The sequence below is a fragment of the Sminthopsis crassicaudata genome, chromosome 4 (genome assembly GCF_048593235.1).
Source record: "Sminthopsis crassicaudata isolate SCR6 chromosome 4, ASM4859323v1, whole genome shotgun sequence".
Taxonomy (NCBI): domain Eukaryota; kingdom Metazoa; phylum Chordata; class Mammalia; order Dasyuromorphia; family Dasyuridae; genus Sminthopsis; species Sminthopsis crassicaudata.
Genome location: NC_133620.1, coordinates 123,652,578 through 123,676,605, shown reverse-complemented (window position 1 = coordinate 123,676,605; position 24,028 = coordinate 123,652,578). Strand labels below are relative to the sequence as shown.

The 24,028-nt window shown below is 33.1% G+C and overlaps 1 protein-coding gene across 1 annotated transcript in view; it reads left to right on the top strand.

Moving 5' to 3' along the window:
* Positions 1 to 14,349: 14,349 nt before the first annotated feature.
* CCR6 (C-C motif chemokine receptor 6) overlaps positions 14,350 to 24,028 on the top strand; it is a 40,435-nt gene continuing 30,756 nt past the window's right edge. The window contains exon 1 of the mRNA XM_074309337.1: positions 14,350 to 14,536. The gene's annotated coding sequence lies outside the window, so the exon portion shown is untranslated. The remainder of the gene's footprint in view (positions 14,537 to 24,028) is intronic.

Below are 24,028 nucleotides of genomic sequence, written 5' to 3'. Positions count from 1 at the left end.
GGATTCCATTAGTCTGACACCTTATACACTGTCAAAGCTGGTTCTGTAAGCAAGGCAATCAACTGATATTCAGGTAAACTATTGAATGTGTTTGCAAGGGGAATTTAGTAGGGAATGTGTTTAATATTTAAAAACACTACTTTTAAGATAAACTAGAGAGAGTTCTTTTGTGAGATAAAAAGAAAACCAGTTTGTTAAGGTAGAAGAATATCATACTTGGAGTAAGGAAATTTGGATTAAAGTCCTGGTCACTAGATGTATAACATTAGACAAATCACATTATCCCAAGAAGTGGAAAGAGGAAATTGTGCTTCATTTTATCTATCTATGAAATGGTACAATTGGACCAGATATTCTCCAAGGTTTCTTCCAATTCTAAAGTACTTCTCTTCTTCTTTTACTTTGTCTCTCTCTTTCTCTCTGTCTCTGTCTCTGTCTGTCTGTCTGTCTGTCTCTCTCTCTTTATATATATATATATATATATATATATTCTATATCTTTGCCTATCTGAAATCTATTCTCTTTGTCTTCCTATATCCTTAAGTCTTATTTTTAATACTTATTGGTGATCAGACTTTTACTTTTGAATAATATGAACTTGATCCTTCCTTAAATATGTACTTTTGCTGATCAGGGGCCCTTGGTTTTTAAACATTTGATTTTATTTGCCAATCAAATTAAGAGACTGTTTTTCTTAAACAAGAAATTTGGATAGTCACCAAAGCTTGTAGCTATGTTTCAAACATACTCAAATGTGGTCTAGAATAAGGAGAAGTTTGAAAGGAAGTCCCCTGGGCTGTTAGTAAAGCTTCACATAAGTGTTCCACATAAAGAACCATATATATATATATATATTTTTCTTTCAAGTCAAAAACCTCTTCCCCTTTTCAAGTTTTCAGATAAGTCCTTCAATTGGTTTGCCCCAGATAGCTGGCATCTGGTATCTGGTTACATCTATTCATCAACAAAAAAAAAAAAAAAAACAAACTGAAATCTGAGATCAATTTTGTGGTTACAAAACAAAAATCAAATAGCATTTTCACTATCTCCCTACCCATCATAATTCATTTTCCTTGTTAATTTCATTAATAGCAGGCTGCTCAAAATTCGTACTCTTTAACTCTGGGCCTTCTTTGCTCTGAGTTTTTAAAGGTAAAAGCAATAAATCCTTAAAGGGGTATTGGAGAGAAACTTTCAGAGGTACACATATTATGCTAATCAGCAACTTTTCTGGGGTCTTCTTTACAAGAACTTTTTAGGAAATCCAAAGTCCCATTGTCTAAATCCCCCAGCTCTACTATAGTGACCCTGATAGTTTTATTCTTGTGGTTTGTTTATTCTTATGCATTCTGCAACAACAAAGATGATATTCCATTGAGTTTCTAGGATTCTTTGTATTTATGAGGCGAATTAATCATTTGTTTTGAGAAGAAAACTATTTGGAATCGATGTGTTTTGGGCAGCATTTGAAAATTATTCCCTCTGCTATATTCCTAAAGAGTGAAAAATTCTTTGCATTTAATTATTTTCATTTTTGTCTCCCTATTAAACTTTGAGAGCAGAAACTATCTTTTGCAGGAACATAACATTCTCACTCTATTTGATGTTGTTCACTTGCATTTTGTTTTCTCATTCATTTTCTTTCTTTTTTGATCTGATTTTTCTTGTGCAGCAAGAGAATTGTATAAATGTTTACACATGTATTCAACATATATTTTAACATGTATAACATATATTGGATTGCTTGCCATCTAGGGGAAGGAGGGGAAAGAATGGGAAAATCTGAAACAATGCTATGCAAAGGTCAATGTTGAAAAACTATCCATGAATATGTTTTAAAAATAAAAAGCTTTAAAGAAAAGTCAGCTAAAATGAGCAATTTTATGAAAATTATCAATGTTACCCATTTTAACTATTAAATTATATTAAAATTAAAAATTCTTTTGAAATTTGCTATTTTGGAGAGGTTATTTTTAATATTTTCAGGGACTTCCATGATGGACATTTTACCACACAAAACATAGAGAAACAGATAAAGTGTTTTTATTTACTATGTTTTATTCTTTTGACATGTTGCAAAAAGGGCAATTTCCAAATTTTTCTTGGAATGTGTACTATTGAGGTGTGTTAGCAGACTGTTTCAAATATTTGAATTTGTGAGTATTTAATATAAACAGTGGTAAAAACCGTTTCTTAAAATGAAGTTATGGTTGTCTGAGACATGCTGAGTGATTATGAACAGTATAAAAGGGATGTGAGCTTTCTTGATGTAAATTGTTTTCTTGAAACATCTAATGAATGTTGTTCCTAGTACTACTGATGAGGCAAATTTCACTCTCTGAAATCATTGATTGACAATCTGAACAGAATGATAATACAAACAGGCCAAAGGACTACAATAATAACCTAAATATAGACAGTCATTGTATCTTTGTTTAAGCCAATATTTTAAATCAACATATTTTTTATAAAAAGAATTGCAAGAAATAATAGTGTTGGTATATTTTTCTCAGGGCAGGAGATATACAAATTACCTAGGAACTGCCCGTGTGGCAATAAAGGAGATGAAGAGTGGACTATCTGAAGAATCTTCACATATCCTGATTAGACGATCAACAAATATAGAGATACAGAATAACAAAACAAACAGTATAAAAACAGAGATTCTCTAACCATTTTATATTTTCCTCAAAAAATCAGTATGCCTTACATGGGTCCCTGAATACTTTAGCATATATGTTTGGTTTTTTTGTAATATATTTTAAAATCAAATTATTTATATAAACAGAGGTTCCCCAGTTCAAAAATAAAGTGCAATTGGGCACACCCTAGACAGGCTAAGAATAAGGGTTCATGGGGTCAATCTTACCTTAAATTTATAGTTTGTGTGATCATGAGCAAATTACCTAACCTCTCAGACACTCAATTTCCTTATCTATAAAAATGAGGACAGTAATGTTTATGCTGGCTACTGTTTGCTGCTGAAAAGTAGTCATGCTTGTTTTTGTTTTTGTTTTTGTTTTTTATTTATTGTTAAAAGACATGGCATATTGGTAAGAGACAATCGGAAGAAAATGTTCTCTTGTGGTTTGGACTGTGATGGCAGAGAAAAGAAGGAAGAAAATATTTGGAAATAAAGAGAATGTAACAACAAAAGATATTTTTAAAAATTTAAAGAGAAAAATATCGGAGAAAAATAACCATTCTGAACTCTTCTTTTGTTGGTCTATACAACAACATAAGTTGCAATTTTCTTTTTACATTGAGACTTTCCCCCCATTTTCAATAATCATTCTTGCAAAACCTTGTGTTCCATTTTTTTCCCTCCCTTCCCGTTCCCCCTCCCCAGCTGGCAAGTAATCCATATGTTAAACATGTGCAATTCTATACATATTTCCACAATTATCATTTTGCACAAGACAAATCAGATGAAAAAGGAAAAAAATGAGGAAGAAAATAAAATTCAAGCAAACAATAACAAAAAGAGTAAAAATAGTCCCACAGTTCTTTCTCTGGATGCAGATGGTCTTCATCACAAGACCATTGGAAATGGTCTGACTCACCTTGCTGTACTATGCAGATGGCTTAAAGTGATAGATTTTTTTTTCCTCTACAAAGTAAAATATAAATAGAATTTTGTGCTTAGATTGGAATAACAAATTCCCCATTATTGGGTATTTTAAAGCTTAGCTTGTCATCGCATGTCAGAAATATTCAGTAAATAAATTCAAGAAAAAGTATTGAGAGGTAGCAATTTCTTATTATAATTTTTGAATGTTTCTTTTTAGAAATTCTGACATTTCAGTATAAATTGATGGATGCCAGAATAGGAATAGTTCAAAAGAATAGGTTTATTGTATATTATAAGGGTATTGTCAAGAGCAGTCCTGATTATTAAAAGCAAGTACAATGGATATTTGTAAAAGAAAAAACAAAACAACAAAACTCAATTCAATGGTGACTTCAGACACAACTAATAATGGATGATTACTATAACAAAAATTTAGAAAATTAAGAGTATCACAGCCCTCTTTTTCATTTTGATCTAGTAATTGACATTTGACATCATGCTATTTTTACAATATCTCAAATTTTGTGAGCAAGACTGGGCTCCTTATCTCATATGAAAAATTGTTTTCTCCAAATGGAAAATTTTGAATTATGGGAATACATTTTTCCTGGTAAATAACTCTACATTTCTTAATCAATATGAATCAATACATCAAGCACTTATTTTGTGCCAGGAATTGTACTAAGCACTAAGGATGGATCCAAAAAAAGGCAAAAGGCAGTTCCTGTTCTCTAGGAACTCAGTAGTCCAATGGGGAAAAGACAAGCAAGAAACTCTACAAACAAGCTATAAACAAGATAAATTATAAACAATCAATAGAGGGAGGGGACCAGAATTAAAAGGAGTTAAGAAAAGCTTCCAGTAGAAGATAAGATTTTAATTGGGACTTGAAGGATATTAGAAAAACAAGAAGATAGAAATAATGGAGAAAAGAGTTCTGAGAGTGAGGGACATCCAGTGGAAAATGTCCCAGTGTCAATAGATGAAGTCTGAGAATCAATATAAAGTCACTTGATTGGAGATTATAGAGTGAGGTAAAAGTGGGGTAAGGTGAGGTATAAGAAGAAGGTAGGGAGGGACTCTATAAAAGACTATGCTAAGCAAAGGATTTTATACTTGATAGTGGAGGTAATAGGGAGTCATTGGAGGTGATTTAAGAGGGGAGCAAAATGGTAGATCTCTGCTTTAGGCAGATTTCTTTGACAGTGAAATGGAGTTTGGGTTGAGAACTTGTGGCAGGGAGTACGACCAGTAGGCTGTTTCAGTAATTTAGGTGTGAGATGAAGAAGGCTGAAAGGGAAGTGATAGTGTCAGGGAATAGAAGAAGGGATATGTGAGAGATATTATAAAGGTAAAATTGTAATAGATTGCATGTGGAGGATGGAGAGACAAGAGTAAAACGTTGAAGATAGCACTTAGTAGTCTAGAAGGGTGGTGGTACCCTTAATAATGATAGAGGAATTAGAAGAAAGTGAGAGTTTGAGGGGAAATAGAAAAACAATTCAGTTTTGGACAGGTTGAGGAGAAAATGTATATGAGGATCCATCCAGTTTAACATGTCTGTAAGGCAATTGGAGATAAGATGTAAGATTGGAAGTCAGTAGAGATGTTAAGTTTGGAGCTGATTAAATATAACAAATACATGGATCAACAAATAAAATAGTATGGAGGGAAAAGGGAAGAAATCCCAAGATTCAGACTTGAGGGACACCCATAATTAGCAGAAGTGTCCTAGATAAAGAAACAGCAAAGGAGATTGAGCAGGATTGGGGGGAGGAGAATCAAGGAGAACCAATGTCAAGAAAAGCTAAAGAAGGTGGTGATTGATGATGTCACACACTTCAGAGAAAATAAGAAGATGAAGATTCAAATGTTCTCATTTAAAAAAAAGGCACATCCCTTTTTAAAATAAAAAAAAATGAATGTATACATAAATAGGCTGTATTATTAGAATCCCTAAATGAAGCATGTGAGATCATGATTTAGAACTGGGAAAGATCTTAAAAATCATCTAGTTTAATCCCTTCATTTTACAGATAAAAAAAACCTTGTAACAAAGTGAGGATGGATGTTCCTTTTACAAATACTCATATTATCAATTAGTAATTGAATTGAAATGTCCCAGAAAATGCTTAATACATGGTTTCACATTTGTATGAAAAAAAAGGAATCATATATTTATCCCTGCAAAATTTCACAGGAATCTTCAGACTATGATAAATCTTTATTTTTTGTAAGAAGTAGTAGATTCCCTCTCCCTCAAGGAGAATTTCGGGTGGAGGATGGATGGCCTCTCGTTAGGTTATAGCAGGGATTCTTAGAAATGAGATGTTTACCTATGATCACTTAAAGTTTTGACATGCTGGTATAAGTGGATGGAAAGTGAAAGAATGAATCAGATGAGTTTTTTAAAAACTCTTGTTCAAATTTTCTTTTAAAATTCTTATTTCTCACACATCAATCATTCATTCTCTCCCAATAAGAACACTTGCCATAACCATGCCTTGTTGACAATGAATGTGTATTTTCCCACCACAGTTCCTGAGAAGCACATATGAATGATTTTAAAAAGGCAACCCACTTAACACTTTGGTTGGCTTTCATTCTTAGTTCTCTTGTTTGGTTATTACTACTTTTTCAACAATGACAAACAAACATTTGTAGAAGCCAATAACATGGGTGGTCTGTTTGCCAAGTTTATAGTAAACTGAATGTAGTGTCTTCTGAGAAAGAACATATCTAAACCTACTTTTTATCCTATTGTTTCTTTGTATGTGTGGATATGTGTGTGTGTTTCATTCTTCACATAATTCTTCAATAATAAATAATTCTTCAAAATCCATTCTTCAAAAGATGAAGGGAGTTATAAGGGGAATTTCTATGCTTTTTCTGATTATGACCAATAAAGAAGAACTGGTTCCTGAAGGAGAAATGATGGGAACGTTGGAAGAAAGTGACCACTTTATTTTAAAATTTATGATAAAAGACAAGAAATCTGGCTTTAGTTTTACAAGCACTCTAGATTTAGGGGAAAGACAGATTTCAAAGATTTCATAGAATGGATAGAATCCAATGGTCTAACCCACTGCAGTATGTACAAGGGATTATTTGTTCTCAAGAATGAATTCCTTTAAAATTTTTATCTTACATTTATAATTGTATTTTAATTTTATATTATTTTAAGAATGAACTTATGATGACAGAAATGATTCTGAGTAATAATAATAATGATATTTTGTACATACACATAAACATGTATATCAATTTGCAAATTTTACAATTTTTTACATTTACATTTTATAAAAATTACATATTTTATCTTATTTGAATTTTTATAACCATACACAAAGTGAATATTTTATAAACAATTATCTCTATTTTGTAGATGATGAAACTGAGGTGTTGAGAGATTTAGTGACTTAAGAAAGAAAGGTAGCAAAATAGACAAAACACTGGATCTTGTATCAAGAAGAGCTGATATCAAATTTAGCTTCAGGTATCAGCTGTGTGTCCTGGGAGAGTCAGTTTACCTCTTCCTTCCTTGGTTTTCTCCTCTTTAAAATGGGTATAATTTTAGTACTTACTATGTAAACGTTGTTGGGAGAATCAAATGAGATAATATTTGTAAGATACTTTGCAAACATTAAAATGCTATATAAATGCTAGCTGTAATTAGTATTGTCCTTGTCCTTGTTGTTATGCTTCATCACAGAGCTAGTAAGTATTATAAGAAGAATGGGTGGACTTTTTTGAAATGTTGGTCTAGATATATAGGAAAATTATTCACTAACATAATTTTAAAAGTCATTTAAAAATAAAAAAATCATTTAAAGAAAATGACATTCAGATTGGCTAAGATGACAGGAACAAATAATGATGAATGTTGGAGGGGATGTGGGAAAACTGGGATACTGATACATTGTTGGTGGAGTAGTGAAAGAATCCAACCATTCTGGAGAGCAATTTGGAATTATACCCAAAAAGTTATCAAAGTGTGCATACCCTTTGACCCAGCATTGCTGCTATTGGGCTTATATCCCAAAGAAATACTAAAGAGCGGAAAGGGACCTGTATGTGCCAAAATGTTTGTGGCAGCTCTTTTTGTTGTAGCTAGAAACTGGAAGATGAATGGATGTCCATCAATTGGAGAATGGTTGGGTAAATTATGGTATATGAAGGTTATGGAATATTATTGCTCTGTAAGAAATGACCAGCAGGAGGAATACAGAGAGGCTTGGAGAGACTTACATCAACTGTTGCTGAGTGAAAAGAACAGAACCAGAAGATCGCTGTACACTTCAATGTTGTATGAAGATGTATTCTGATGGAAGTGGATCTCTTCAACATAAAGAAGATCCAACTCACTTCCAGTTGATCAATGATGGACAGAAATATCTACACCCAGAGAAGGAACACTGGGAAGTGAATGTAAATTGTTAGCACTACTGTCTACCCAGGTTACTTATACTTTCGGAATCTAATACTTAATGTGCAATAAGAAAATGGTATTTACACACATATATTGTATCTGGGTTATATTGTAACACATGTAAAATGTATGGGATTGCCTGTTATCGGGGGGAGGGAGTAGAGGGAGGGGGGGATAATTTGGAAAAATGAATACAAGGGATAATATTATAAAAAAATTACTCATGCATATATACTGTGGAAAAAAAATTCTAAATAAAATTAAAAAAAAAAAGAAAATGACATTAACAAGTATAAAACAACATGATTCTGTGCAAAAAGGTCTAAGACTGACAAAATTCTGAAGCCTTACAATGAAGGCTGAAAATCATAAAAAGTGTTTTAAAAACATGCTCATTTTGGGGTCAAAGGAAGATCCAACCATAGATAGTACAGATTTCAGGGTAGATGAAAGAATGATAAAACGGCAGAGAAAAAGCAGAACAATTTAACCCTTGTTTTGCTTCTCTTTTCTCTACAAAATAGAATTGTTTTCATAATGGGAAGACTAAAGCAAAAATAGTAAGAGAGGGAAAAATCCAAGAAAATTGAGGAAAATGATCCATATTGAGTTCAAGTTGCCAGACCTGAATGATCCTAGGGTAAAAATAACAATAATGATAAGATAAAATCCTCCTGATAGAATGCTTTCCACGTTACAAAGTAATTAGCTTCTAATCACCCTGTAAAGTAGGTACACAGGGATGACTATGCTGAGGTAATTATGATTATGATTACAGCTAAAGAAAGTAGGGCTTAATGAGGTAAGTGACTTATCCAGGATCATACAGATGAAAAGTGTTGGAACTAGAATGTGAAGGCAAGCTATTTTGATCCCAAGTTCAGGTCTCTTAAAATAAAATAATAGATATGATTACTAAAAAGGAAAGGGATAAGTCTTAGAAAAGAACTTTCTATGTTTTTTTTTTTGTTGTTGTAATCATAGAGAATAAGATGTGTGAACAAAAGAAAGAAATGTTATATGAACTTTTAAAAATGACCCCAAAACAAAAAAAGGAAGAGGGGAGAGAATAAGAATAAATTCTTTAAATCATTGTCAAACTCAAATAGAAATGAGGCCCATTAAATGCTAGATAAAGATCCCGAAGGCCACATATTGAGTTAGTTTTAAAATACAATATTATATATGTTTCACTGAATGTTTACTTGTTTTATGAAATATTTCTCAATTGCCTTTTAAAATGTTTCTGGTCCCAGTGTTTAGGGTCATGTGTTTGACACTTCTGCTTTGGTCTGTTAAGCAATGAACTCGACTGATTCCTAGCAAAATTCTAAAACCTACCATTCACATAGTGGTTTGTGAATATTTACAAAAGGAAGTGGTGCTTACTAAGATCCAGTTAGTCAGGGCTTCATCAAGAATAGGTTATGTCGGATTAACCTAATTTCCTTTATTATTTTGCAGGGCTACTAGACTGGTAGATCATTGGAATATTGTGGATATTATATTTCTGGGTTTTAACAGACATTTGACAATGTCTCTTCTACTATTCTCATAAGCAAGATGGATAATCATCCTAGTGGAAGAATTTCACAGGACCATAGATTTGGAAGGACAAAGGACCTTAGAAGTCATCTTGTTAAGACCCTTCTGTAAAATTTGTCATTTTACAAATGAGGAAATGAGACCAAGTCTGATCTAGTTGAATGACTGGACCCAAAGAACAGTGATTAACAGATTGATGCTAAACTAGAAGGAGAGTGTCTATCAGAATACCTTTACATCTTGTGCTCAACATTCTTTAATCAGTGATTTACATGAAGGTATAAGTGGTAAGTGTCAAATTGGTAGGTAAGAATTTTAGGAGAGAAAGTTAATATGTTGAATAGTAGATCTGGTATTCACAGACATCTTGAAAGACAAGAAAAATCAATTGAATCTTATAAGATTAACCATAATGGGGAAAAATGTAATATCCTAAACTTGTTTGAAACATCAACTATATGAGATATTCCAAAAGTCTTATTGCAGCTTTAATCCATTAAAACTTATTAGTAGCTATTTGAGTTATTAAAGGGCAATTAGGTAGTGTAATAGATAGAGTGCTGGACCTGGAGTCAAAACAACTCATTTTTCTGAGTTCAAATTTAGTCTCAGTATGACCCTGGATAAATCATTGAACTCTGTCAGTCTTAGTTTTCTCATTTGTATAATGAGTTGAAGAAAGAGATGGCAAACAACTCCACTGCCTCTGCCAAGAAACCCCTGATGGGTCACAAAGGGTCAGACACAAATAAAAATGACTAAACCACAAATATATCCTGATCCTGATCCTCATCCTCATGCTCCAACCCCCATGACAGTTATCTGAAAGTGTTCTCATGCCTATAATGCTCTTCCTTCTCACCTTTGTCTCTTAGAATCCCTTATTCATTTTTTTCAAGAATAAAGGGATAAAGCCAAGATAGTAGAGAAAAGACAGGGATTTTTCTGAGTTCACCCAAGTAACTTTAAATAACGCCTCAAAATGAATTCTGAAGCTGCAGAACACACAAAAGGATGGGGTAAAACAATTTTTTTCGCTTAAGCTAATTTAGAAACTTAATAGGAAAGGTCTATCTTACTGGGGTCAAATTGAAGTGCACTCCAGTTTAGGTCAGGCCCCAGAAAACCAGCAGCAAACTGGGAAGGAGGTGCCTGAATCAATTGTGGTAAATGTTGGAACCTTCAGCCTACTGATGATCAGGAGAATATAGGGGTCCCTTTTCTGCCACTGGGCACAAGACTTTGTTGCATTATCTCTATGCAGATCTGGGTTGCAATCTGGAATAGTCTCATAGCTAAGAGGAACACTAGTACATTGGAACATGTAGCCACAGGGCAGCAGAACTCTCATCACAGCTCTGGGGCAACAAAGAGTTACTTATGATCACTCACAGACCAAAAGAAAAGTCAGAAAAGTGATAACATGTCTCTCCTTACATCATACCAAATTGGAAAAACTAAAAACACCTAGAAAAATCTGTAAAAACAACTGCATCAAAAAAAAAACCAAAAAAACAACCCACAACAAAATGGGATTGTACGTACCTCCTTTATCTTAGAAGCAGAGTCCAACTTTAACATCAAGTTAAAAATCTAGAAATAGGTTGAAAAAATGAACAACCTACAACAAAAAGGACCTGACCATAAAAAGTTACTATGGTGACAGGAGACATGAAAACAAATTCAGAAAACAACAAAATCCAAACAGCTACATCCAAAGCCTTGATGAAAAATGCAAATTAGTTTCAGATCCAAAAATAATTTTTGGAAAACATTAAGAAGGATTTAAAAAATCAAACAAGAAATATTGAGGGAAAATTAAGGAAACAAGTGAAATGATTCATGATAATCAAGAAAAAGAGTCAACAACTTGGTAAAGGAGGTGCAAAAAATACTGGAGAAAAGAATATCTTAAAAACCAGAATAGACCAAATGGCAAAAGAAGCACAAAAATTCATTGAAGAGAAGAACTCCTTAAAAAGTTGAATTGACCAAATGAGAAAAAAAGGTACAAAGGCTTACTGAAGAAAATAATTTCCTAAAAATTATTATTGGGGAAGTGGAAGCTTGTGACTCCATGAGACATCAAGAAACAATAAAACAAAATCAAAAGGATGAAAAAAAATAGAAGAAAATGTGAAATATCCTGTTGGAAAAAACAACTGACAAGGAAAATAGATAGAGGAGAGAAAATTATTGGACTGCTTCAAAGCCATGATCAAAAAAAAAAAAAGCTTAAATATTATGTTTTAAGAAATTATCAAGGAAAACTGCATTATAATCCTAAAACCAGTATGTAAAATAGAAATTGAAAGAATCCACTGATCAACTCCTGAAAAAGAATGAAAATTCCCAGTAGCCAAATTCCAGAGCTTTCATGTTAAGGTGAAAATATTGCAAACAATTAGAAAGCAACAATTCATATACTATGGAGTCACAGTCAGGTAATAGAATTTACCAGCTTCTAATTAAAAGATCAGAAGGATTGGATTGTAATATTCTGGAGAGCAAAGGAGCGCCAAGAATTACCTACACAGAGAAATTAAGTATAATCTTTCAGGAGAAAAAAAAATCAATATTTAATGAAAAAGAAAAATTCCTTATGAAAATTTTACTTTCAAATACAAAATTTAAGAGAAACATAACAAAGTACATAGGAAAGAGAAATCATAAAGGATTTAATACAATTAAACTGTTTGTTTTCCTACGTGAGAAGATGATATTTAAAAGTCCTAGGAATTTTCTCAATATTAGGGCAATTAGAACATAGACATAGACAGAGGACAGGATATGAATTAAATATGATGTGATGATGTCTACACAAATCCAATTAAGGAGTGAGAAAGAGGAATGCATTGGGAGAGGGGGAAAAGGAGAGGTAAAATGAGGTAAATTATTTCATATAAGAGAAGCACAAAATATAGAATATATGGGAAGGAGCACTGGAACCTTATTCTTATTGGAATTGGCACTTGGGAATGAAAAATCTATCTTACCCAGAGGAAAGTTTGAGAGGAAGCAGAAAAGAGAAGGGAGCACTGGTTCCATATGGCATGTATACACAGTTTACTTTATAATTACATTTTTTGACAGAATACAGATTAGGGGAGGTAGCAGCAAAAAGAATAACTAGGGGAGAAACAGGATGGAGGGAAATGCTCAGTTATTAATCATAACTTTGAAAAAATGGCTATAAAATTGTACATATCCTTTAACCCAGCAATACCACTACTAGGCTTCTATGCCAAAGAGTCAAAAAAAAAAAACAAAAAAAAAAAAAACACAAACAAACAAACAAAAAAAAAAAAAACAAAAAAAGAAAAAGGATCTTTATGTACAAAAATATTTGTAGCATCTCTTTTAGAGGTGGCAAAGAATTGAAAATTGAGGGGATGCTCATCAATTGGGGAATGGATGAATGAGTTGTGATGTATATATAAATGAGTATATAATTGTGATGGAATGATATTCTGCTATAAAAAATATGACAAGCAGAATACGCTCAGAAAAACCTGGAAAGGTTAAATGAACTGATGCAAACTGAAATGAGCAGAACCAGAAAAACATTGTAATAGTATTATTGTTAAATGATCAATTGTAAATGATTTAGCTGTCCTCAGCAATACAATGATCCAAGACAATTCTCAAGGAAATATGATGAAAAAATGCTATCTACCTCCAGAGAAAGAACTGATGGAGTCTGAATGGATTCTCCATCAATAGAATATATGGACTTTGAGAGAAGGAATGATTTTATTTTTGTCTTTATATGCCCAGGGCCTATCATAGTGGCTGATAAATAGTAAGTGAATAATAAATGTTAATGTTTGGTGGAAGATAGGACTTAGAGAACCAGATCAGTAGGGACAGCCATTTCTATAATTTATCAACCAGAAATTCCTAAAGTCTCCTATTAAATGTATCTGAAGATGTGTTAGGAGGTCAGTCTAGTAGCTCCAACTCTATATAATATAAAGCTTGGGAGAATTCTGATTTCAGATTCATCGAAATTGTTGTTATTGAGTTGTTTTGAGTGAAACTGTCTGATCTTTTGTGACCCTATTTGGGTTTTCTTGGTAAAGATACTAAAGTTGTTTGCCATTTCCTTTTCTAACTCACTTTACAGAGGAGAAAACTGAGGAAATTCAAACATAGCTAAAAGATGTGTCTGCAGTCATAAAGGGAGTAAATGATAAAGGCAAGATTTGAATCCAGATCTTCTGAAATTAAAGTTAATGCTTATTGGACTACTCTCCAACACCTTGTTCCCCATCTTACTTAAGGGTGTTTATTTCCTTATTCCCCATTCTGTTTATTGATCACCTATTCATGTTTGTAACTCTCTTGCTGCTTAGTATCATCTATTTTAAATAAATAGTTATTGAATTGAATTAAATGTTCCTCCTATTTTAAGAATATTGGCACACAGAAAAGCTGAGTTATTTGTGGTACTCAGGCTTTTATTCCTCAGCACTAGAAAGATGGGTAGATGGTAATAATCATTATCATTAGGTAATACATGGAGCTTTTCATAGAATTTTAGAATCATCGTAGTCAACCAGTAGCTTCCACGAGGGATTAAGACATCCCACAAACATTAAAATAAAATATTAACATGAAAAGTATATCTGACATTGAAATTATGTAGTTGACCTAGTTACATATCTACTTTTCCCTCCCCCACCTTATTTGTTACCTTTTTATGATCAGAGGTATGAAACTTAAAGGGATGAAACTTGTGGTAAGATAGTTCACCACATTATCTTGTTTGCTGGGCAAAAAAGAGAGAGAAATCACATGAGGCTTTATATGAGAAAAAAGCTCCCAAATGTCCCAAGTAAACCTATATCATTTTCATAGAATAAGTTCAGGAGTTTAGTAGCTGAGAAAACAGGCATTTATGTGTTAATGCTAGTTGAGAAAAGTCTGAAGTTTTAATAAAAGATATCTGTGGAAGCAAATCATAGACCTAAAGATTGCATTCTTCATTGGTAAGTGGTATTTCTTTCCTTATCTTTCCTCATGGGATTTTGTTTTAACTATATTATTTTTAAAATCTTCATTTTTGTGCAAAATGTATTATGTAAATTTATAGTTTGAAGTATATCAGTCAGCCAATAATATTTATTGAGTAGACTATTATTAGACAATATTAGGGAGGATATATATATATATATATATATATTCATATGGACAGCATGTTGTGGATAGAATGCTGAATTGGAAACAGAAGATTCAGATTTTAGTAGTACCTTTCCTGTTCACCAACCTTGACCTTTTCCATCTTATAAAAATGAGTTTGGAATAGATTATAATTAAGTTTTCTGTTCAAAAGTGAAATAGATTCCTTTTAGAGATAGTGGGTTTCCCATCTCTAGAGATCTTCAAGCAATAGCTAGTTAGGCTTGTTAGGCACTTTGGATGGAATTGTTTGTTTTTTTCTCCAAGGATGGGTTGGAATAAGTGACCATTGAAGTTTGTTCTGGTGCTTAGTTAGATCCAGTGATTTTGTAATTATGTACTTTAGTTAAGATTCTCTGCTAGCTCCACATTCTATGAAGCTATAATGTTGTATGGCCCCTGTCCTCAAGAATCTGATTTAGATAGAAAGGGCTAGAATATGTAATAGAGATTTAACAATATCTGTAAAGAATTGAATAAATTAATGCTTATACACAGGGAACAATTTTGTGTTTATGCATATATGTGAGATGTTATAAGAAATTAATTGCACTGGTTCCATATGGCATGTATACACAGTTTACTTTATAATTACATTTTTTGACAGAATACAGATGCTGAGGGACGTGCGATAAAGTGAGGGCTAATCATGGAAAAAAATAATACGTGGGAATTTTTGAGCTGAATTTTAAAAGGAGGGAAAGAGGGCATTGGCAGGAAGCGACAGAAGGACATTACAGACAAGCAGAATGAGATGCTGGATCTTACAGTGGTAGTGGCAAGTAATATGGAGGATGGAAAATTTGTTAGATTGGCAGGAAATAAAGAAGTGTGTGTAGAAAAAAATAAAAATCAGTGAAGGTATTGATGCGTAGAAGAAAAAAAGTACAGTGAAGAGAACATATGAACATGACAGCAACAATGGACATTTTCATTGGATTTTTAAGTTTAAAGTGCTACATGTACATCATATTTGAGTCTCATAACAATCCTCTAGGATTTCTAGGGAAATAGTGTCTCCAGTTTACAGATAATGAAATTGAGGCTCATCTAGGTTAAATATCTAGGTGTTCAGTTTTATGAAACTAGTAACATCTGAAAGTGGGATTAACACCCAAGTCTTCTGACTTTAAGGCTAGAATTCTTTTCTGGTCCCACATGCCCTATGGCGCTATATCCATAGGTAATAATAATAAATCAACCTAAATAGTTGTATTCCCTACTGAAGAAAACTCATGCTGCTATAATTCAACAAAGCCTAAAAAATCCATTTATGATGTAAATTCTAAAAAAACATTTAGGTTCTATCTCCCCAGTGAAATGGAAGAAAATATAATCCATCAACTGAAAGGTCTGAAGGTATCTGAAATAAGCAGCAAAAATAGGCAGCAGTTAGTTTTGTCATTTCAGTAAATGGGTTTTAGAGAAATATTAGTGGCCATTGTGTTACACCAGCTACTTATTTGAATTCATTTAGAAAGATTACAATATAGCCTCAGAAATAATCTGGTCCAGCCATAACTGGAGAATTATTTTTGAATTTAGACCTTGCTCTTGAAGAATCTTAACTCTAACATGCAACTCTGACATCTGGACTGACCTCATTTATTAGAAATTAACATTATAGTGTTCATTCAGTTGTAGTATTCACTATATTTGAAAAATAAAAGAGAATATAATAAAATTGACTATATATTTTTTTTAAGATTTTCAAAGATCAAGTCCCTTAGCAGTTGAACAATACACATCTACTTAACTTAATTGAATGTTTATGTTTAACAGTTTCCAAAGCTAACATACATTTATATCTAATTGACTTACTTTCTTTAATGTTTTAGTGACAATAAATTGGAATAAATCTTGTATAAATTATATCCCTCACCTCTTTTATATAACATAAGATTCTTGAGAGTAGAAATGTATTTTTTCCCTTTAGAATATCTAGTGACTTGTACAATGGTTGGAAAATAGAAAACAATAAATACTTAGTGAATTGGAATGAATTGAAGTGAGAAATTAAAAAAAATAATTATAGAATCTAACATGATAGTATTATATTATATGTTTTTTACTTTATCTTTCCAAGACTCAAAATACAAACACCTCACTATCTCAAGGACACTTTAAATTTCAATTCCCTGAGAGACAATCAAAATTGATAACAGGAAAAAGGGAGGGGGAGAACATTTTTAAAAAGCATGTCATGTGCATAGTAAAAATAGGTGGTATGTTGTCTATTGAGACTCATATATTTTACTCATAGAAAATTTCAGACCATGGTTCAAAAGCTGTTGACTTTTTCTTGGGAAACAGTTCAGTAAACTTGATTACTCAGGTGTCCTGACCAATAACAGTTTAGAGGCAGCAAATGAAATGGAATATGGGGACAAGACATTTTGATTAGAGCCAGAATTAATAGCTGACAATCTGATCATGAGGAGGAAAGAGGCAAAAGCTAAACAAGCTGGAACAGGGACTCAAAACTCACATCAGGTTGGGGAAATTAATTGTGAAACTACTGTATCCATCTCAATAGTGCAGAGGGCACACTATGTACCCTGATACAGGCTTTTTCAATTAAAAAAAATTGCTTAAAAAGCATTATTTTCAGTTCTCAGAAAGGGGAACTTCAGTTATTTGAAAAATTTGCATATAGAATAGGTAAATTTCTGACTGTCAAGTAAGAAGGCATATAATTACATTCATCTAAAATGAAACAGTAAGTTTCAGATTTGTATCAATGGAGAGAATTTCTCCTGGGAATTCCTTCTCTCTTGATCACACCTTCTTTCTCTGCCAAAGTATTAGTAGTTAGTCCCTAAATGCAAAAAAGACCACCATCAAAATTTGGAGTCAGAGCTAATGGGACTGCTATTTTTAAAAGTATATTTTTTTCTTTGCTTTTCCCCCCTTTTTTCTTTATTACTTATTTTCATATAAAGTAGAAAATAGTGGTAGGAGAGAGTACTAGTGTTATGCTCTGAATTGTCATGCTTTGAATTGCTATGCCCTGAATAAAATTATTATGGTTACCCCTCTTCCTTATCATTAGGCCTGGGAGAATTGAGTCAGAAAAAAACCTTGAAGCTCTGTCCAGTTTATATTCCATTGTACCATAAAATCTAGGTGCATTGTCTCAATCCTTGCTAGGATAATTCCCTTTCCATTTAAATATTGCCCCTTGCCTTGCTGTCTCCTACCCTAGACCATCTTATCGTCACCCTTATCCTGTCGGGCAGGATTAAGTTATGATCCTTTCCTGGAATTATGGTTCGTCTGCTTACCCAGTGTCCTCATCTTCCTAATCTGCCTTTGTTTCCCATATAAGATTGTATTTTCAGGTTACTGTGTTTGCAAACCCTAGTAATCTAGAAAAGTTCCCTGCCTCAGTTCCTCAATGCTGAATAATTTTTGAACATGAGTTTGATTTGGTCGGCTAATCTAAAACTCTCTACATTAAAAAGATGAAAAATTCATCTCTGTTTTGCCTCAGTTTTTCTGGCATTGCACTAGAAGGGGGAGAAAGTATTAACTAAAGGAAAGAAGACACAGATAATGAAAAAAAAGGAGGGGCATGTGGAAGGGGGTCTCAGCATGTTACAAAATGCCATGCAAATAAAATAGAGTCACTTAGCCAGTTAACAACTTATTCATCAAGCACTTATTATGTGCTTGACATTATGTTGAGCATAGAAAATAAAAGATGGATAAAAGAGTATGCAATCTAAAATAAATACTTGCAAGATATATAAAAAGCAAACGTAGGATAAACTGAAAGGGGAAGGCATTGACAGCTGGGGGAAACAACAGAAGAAGGAAGTGGGGTGGGGTTAGTCATAGAAAGTGATCTAGTAGGCAGGACAAATCAAAAAAATGACAACAGTTCAGATAACATCTTACTCTTTAGAACAAGAGTAGTAGGAAAGAACAGAACCTAGAACTTATGAATTAATCTTAACTTCAGAATTAGTGCTAACCAAAAGTGTAATATGTAGTAAGATCCCCCAAACTCCTTCTTCAGAACTTTTCTCTTTCTGGTTGGTGACAACCTTCCCAGGAACTCAGTGTTTAGAGTGTCTATCCTGCAAAAAGTAATTTAGTCAATGAATTATACTCTGGTAATAGTGGTAATGGCTTGCTGTGATTTCTAGACATCTCTGGAGGAAGCACTGTGTTATTTATGGAAAGAATACAGGATGGGGCGTTGGGTTCTAGTCTTTTTTCTACAATTTAGGAAATTACATAATAAATAAATAATTATTTACATATGTAAATTTATATACTCACATATATGTATGTTTGTGTAGAATTAGTATTTCCCTAGGTGAACGGTAAGCTCCTTAAGAGCAATGATTATTTCATTTTTTGTTGTCAATTGACTGATCATTCAATCAACTACTTGCTCTGCCTTTGGTAAATGATCATGTAGGTAGTACTTCCAATAACTTTGCCATTCACACAGAATGAAAATGGAAGCCCTGAAAGTTTATATAATTTGGGTCACCAAGAAGTGCAATGAGTCAGTGGAAGGTCTGAGAATAAAATCACTTATTCAACCTATGACTTTAACCTCGCATTATTAGTAAGTGAGGTTACCAGATCTTTGCAGCTGCAAGAGATTTTTTTTCACATATCTTCATCTGTGGGTTTTACAAATATCAAAGCCTGGCAAATATCTATGATTGAGGGTTTCAGAAGGAAAAGAGAGTCGTGTGGCAAACTCATAGATACACAGATGCTTGACTATAGCTAAAAATCACTGTCTTTGTCTATGTAGGTTTCCTGGTATAGGTTAAGATCTAACTGTAAACTCAGTCTGTTTTGGGTTTATCATCAATTGAAGCATACTGCAGGCTCTGTAAGAAGCCTCCATTTGTTCACATGTCTCCTCATGTAGGTGCTTCCAGAACATGGACAAAGGCTTCTTTATCACGGGTTTTTTATATTCTTTGCCTACTAAGGTTGAAGGATCAGAAGCCTCTTCTGACAAAATTAATAGTTGCTCTGTTACATTCTCAAACTAAGAAGATATATATTACATAAAATATATAAGCATAATGGGACTGGTCCACCTCTAAGGGAGTTAGATGAAAAAATACTATTATTATTATTGTTATTGTTGTTGTTGTTCAATTGTTTTAGTCATGTCTGACCTTTTTGCCATTCCACTTGGTATTTTCTTGGCAACAATTTATTTGGCAAAGACACATTTATTTGGTATTGGTACATTTCCTTCTCTGGCTCATCTTGCAGATGAGAAAACTGAGGCAAATGGGATTAAGTGATTTTCCCAGGATCACACAACTAATAACTATCTCAAGGCAGATATGAACCCAGGAAGATGAGTCCTGATTATAGGCTTAATGCTTTATATCACCTAATATTTCCAAGGAATAATGTGGTATATAGGAGATAAAAATGAAAAATGCCACAGTCCTCATCTTCTTGGAGTATGATAGAGGGTTTTTGAATAGAGAAGTAACCTTTGTGAAGGACCTTGGGCTTATTTGGAGAACCAATGGAAAATGAAATAGCAATTCACTCTAGTATCTTTGCCAAGAAAATTCTAAGTAGATGGTCCTCATACCACTATGACTAGATTTGTTATGTCTCCTGAGCTCCAATTTCAAAATTGGATTTCCCATTACTACATGTTTTTTAGATATTTTCAATTGGATGTCCTATATAGATCACAAGCTCAATACATCCAAAACAGACTTCATTATATTTTCACTAGGATTATGTCACACTTGTCTTCCAAACTTTCCTATTTCCATCAAGAGTATCATCATCTTCCCTCTTTGGAGTTATGATTAACTCTTCATTCTCCCACATGTCCAAGAAATTATAAAATTCTGTGATTTTTTTACTTCTACAATATTTAAAAAATATGTTTCTTTCTTTTCATTCATGTATAAAGTGAGTATCCAACATCAGACTTTTCCCTCATGTCTAGATTATTTCAAGAACTTTCTAATTAGCCTCTCTGCTTCAAGTGTCTTCCTCTTCCATCATCCTATTGTTGCCAAGGATTTATTCCTAAAGCACTGGTCTGATAATAATAGTTTTCTGATTATTAAAATCCAGTGGTTCCTCATTAGCTCTAGGACTGAACGCAAACTTTTCTGTTTGTTCATTTAAAGTTTTAAGGATTTATATATATATATATAACCTGTTGAAACTTACATGTATACATGTTGTCTCTCCAATAGGATGTAAACACCTTGAATACAGAAATGTTTTCATATTTGCTTACATATAGTACACAGCACTTGGTAGGCCCCTAATAAATGTGTAGGAAATATGTAATAAATGTGTTTTTATTTATTTTGTTGTATATTAGTTCCTATAAGTTTGTGTGTTTGTCTAGATTCATATTTATATTTTTTATGGAACAATGATATTTCATTACATTGATTTATCAATATTTCTTTAGTGATTCCTCAAACAAATGGGCATTCATTTTCCCTCTGTTTTTTCCTATCAAAAATGCTGCTATAACATTCTAAAATATAAGTCTGCATAATCTTTCAGAACCATATACAGATCTTTATTGTTTTGATGATTATAATCCAGGATTTCTTCAATTTCAATATTCCATTGATATTATAAAGACTTAGATTATATCACTTTGAAACCTTCGTCAAACAAGATGTCTTAAAAGCAAATATTTAAAATTTAAGATTCTGTCCAAAATAGAAACACATTATTGTTAAAAATATAATATGATTATGTTAAATATATAAAATTATGTGAAACTATAATAATATGAATTTGTTATGTGATCTTTTGATAATTCAATTCAATTCAATAAGCATTTATTATATGCAGGGCATTGTGCTAAGCTCTGGAGATACAAAAAAGAAAGTCCTTGTCCTCAAGGAGTTTACCTGCTAAATTAATTTGATTGGTGATTAAATTAATTTCAAGTGAAGCATAAAACAGGGCGTGCCCATCAGTAATATCCATTGTCATGAAGGTCCATAATAGAATCCTATGTGTATTCTTGTTTATAGATATATTATACTAATTTCCACAAGCCCAATGACACTGCTCAGGCATCTCATGCCATCCATAATCACATATATCCTGAACAGATACTATTGACAGACTATGAAATAGATCCAGAATTGAATAGGAGAAAGGGAATGGATTGTTGATGTTGTTGTTCAATAGTGACTGTCTTCATGACCCCATTTGGGGTTTTCTTGGCACAAATTCTGATCTGGTTTGCCATTTCATTCTCCAGCTTATTTTACTTTCTGGTAATTCATTGTTACATATTTTGAATCCTCCCTGATATTCTGCTGGGCACATGACAATATTCTCTTTTGTTTTGTTTTGTTTTATATTCCTTTTCTATCTGTCAGGTCAAACTGAGACGTATACATTAGAAAATCTATTTATTTAATGTGGCTTTCTCAGGTACATGAATTAAAATGTTTTATGCAGTCCTCTTAGATGTTGATTTAAGTCAAGTGGCTGTGCCTTGCCAAAACAGGTATATTAATTTATCTAAAAGTTATGTACATATATATGCATATCTTTATTGCTTTGCATACGTCATTTATTATAAATCAGATACAAAAGTAGTAAGGATAAATCAAAAAGGATGAAACAAAGATGAAATAATATTTTCAAGATGTTTTAAAATTTTGTCTGTTAAAAGCATATAAATCTTTTTGTTCTTGTTAACATATTATTAATAAAAATAATAGGGGTAAGACAGAAATAAATAACAATTATTTGTTAAAATTTATTCATTCAGCTAATTTGATCAGTACAGGTGGCCAAATACTGGAATTTCGAAAGCTACATAACAGCAATTATATTATTAGTTCATGACAGTTAGAGTAATATGGCTATTTAATGTGAAATGAAAAAATATGAAAAAGTAAATTGGTTCTGATTTTAATGCAGCAGAAAGTTTTCAATGTAAATCAATTCTTCTGTCTTTCTGCGATTCTGCTTAATGTATGCTTGTCATATCTGAATTTATTATTGTTTTCGAAAGTGTGAGGAATAGCAAAAAGGACCACTTTTGCTGGATTGGAGAGTTGGAGAGAGGAAGGAAGTAATTTGGCCACAAAGGTAGATTGAGGACAAGTGTTAAAAGATTTTAAATGCACTAAAGAGGAGTCTATATTTGATCCCAGAATTCACAGAGAAAATCCTATTGAGAAGGAAGATGAGCTGGTCCAACTTTGGCTTTTGAAAAATCACTGTGGCAAGTATATGGAAAATGGATTGGAATGGGGAAAGACTAGAGTCTGAGAGACCCTTTAGGGGGTCATTGCCAAAACCATTTGAGAAATGAAGAGGACCCAAACTAGGGCAATACCTGGGTGAATGGAGAAAAGGAATAGATTCAAGAGATGCACAGGTAAGAATGACAAGATTTTGCAAATGATTAGATATATAAAATGAGAGAAAGCAAGTCATTGAGGATGATACTAAGGTTGCAAGTTTGGGTGACCAGAAAAATGGCAGTTGTTCTTAGTAGAGATAGAGAAGTGTGGGAGAGGGATGTATTGGGGGTAAGAAATAAGTTCATGAAATCTGTGATGTCTTGTCATCCCACAATAATCACTGTATCAACCCCCTACATTAAAAGCAGAGAAATGAGGCTCTTGTTCATAAGTCAATGCCTCTGAGCACAGAACCAACTCAATAATGATTCTTCCAAAATCCTGAGGCCAGAAATATTTTGGAGAGTTGCAGCTGGGTGTGTTAGAGTGAGTGTATGAGTAATTTTCCCATTGATATTTGAGTAGCCATTGCTATGGGAACCTGGATTGCAATTGGGTCATAACTTCCACTTCCCTCAGGGGCTGAGACCTGATGCAGAAGAGGGGAAGTTAGAAGCATGCACAATAATGAGAGAGGTCAGGGCGGAGTAGGGTGGGGTGATAAGGTATAAAGGATATATTTATTGCATTGCAGTTAAATCCCAGGAGTGGGCATTGATAGGAGAGTGGGAAGGGTGCTATCTTCCAACCCACTAATTGGTTGATCACATATCCTTTAAGCTCACCCACTCCCAACTTTGGATATCGTCTGATAAGACCCATTTAGCCTAAATCCTGCATTATCTCATGGCAGCTCTTGTATTGTTTTGTTATTGTTTAACTTCTTTGTTATTCACTTAAATTTGGGGTTTCAAGAAACAGTGATGTGGCCTTCTTAAGCTAACCACAACCTTTACGGAAAAATATACAAACTACTTGGGCATGTCCACCTGTACACAAGACGAGGCACACAACTGCTTCGCTGGCAACTACTGGGTTCCTATTACTGTCAGA